Source organism: Trichinella spiralis (assembly GCF_000181795.1).
Source record: "Trichinella spiralis strain ISS 195 chromosome Unknown Scfld3795, whole genome shotgun sequence".
NCBI lineage: Eukaryota > Metazoa > Nematoda > Enoplea > Trichinellida > Trichinellidae > Trichinella > Trichinella spiralis.
In genome coordinates, this window is record NW_003530734.1 from 3,592 (window position 1) to 4,631 (window position 1,040).

Below are 1,040 nucleotides of genomic sequence, written 5' to 3' on the forward strand. Positions count from 1 at the left end.
ATTTATAAACATTGTTTCAGGACGGATTGAAATGTAAATAAAATCTAAATTTGATTACAAATTGCAATTCCACTGACATTTTCACCCTTTACCAGTTCTTGTTCTAGTATAGTTTTATTGAATGGTTGACTTTGCTATTAGTCTTGATTTTTTCATCGTCGGCTTGCAAAAAGTTTCCCACAATTTTGTGATTGGCTGTTCGTTGATAGGTTGTAATGGTTTCGTTATTAATTGGCTGATGAATTGTGCAATGTTATTAGTTACTCAATTTTCATCAGCAATTGGACGAATGTGTAGTAATATTTGATTAGCTGCTCAATTCTGTTCATTGATTGGGTGATTATTTTTCATCAAAGATTTCCCCCAATATATATTGCATTACAGCTTAATTATCTTTTTCCTTGGTAGCAGTAGTTTTATGTAATATTATAGATGTTTATTTAATTTGATTTTCCTTTATTTACATTCATAAGGAGCAACAGGTGTTTAAATCAACACTGAAAAGGGAATTCATTTATTCATATTATAATATTCATATTATTCATATTATATGAAAGTTGAATACGAACGTAATAACTTTTATAGTTAGTAAAATTTTCGATTATATTGATGTCATTCCGCTATTACCACTATACGTGCGGTGATTTCAACTATGCTACCCTAACTATTCTAATTTCTTGGACTTGATCTTGATCTAATTTTAAGAATGTCGTCCTCGTGGTTATTTAGTTAATCAATGCTCTGCACAGCAGTCAAGAAGCGCGTTGAGCTCTTTTTCTCAATACCGTTTTCATTTAGGTGGTAAGTGATATTTCATTCCTGAGCCCCCTGTTCTATTCATATACGGTTCGCATCAGACAACGTGTTAATCACAAATGGAGGGTGAACAATATCATGCAGTTTGAATGTACTAAAGAATCCATGAGAAACTTGCTGTATAATTTGGTGAACCCTGTCAGTGCGCTTTTTTTTTCGCTTTTTACCTTTTTTTTCTATATATTTATATATATCCATAAAGCAATATGGAGTAGTAAGGGGTA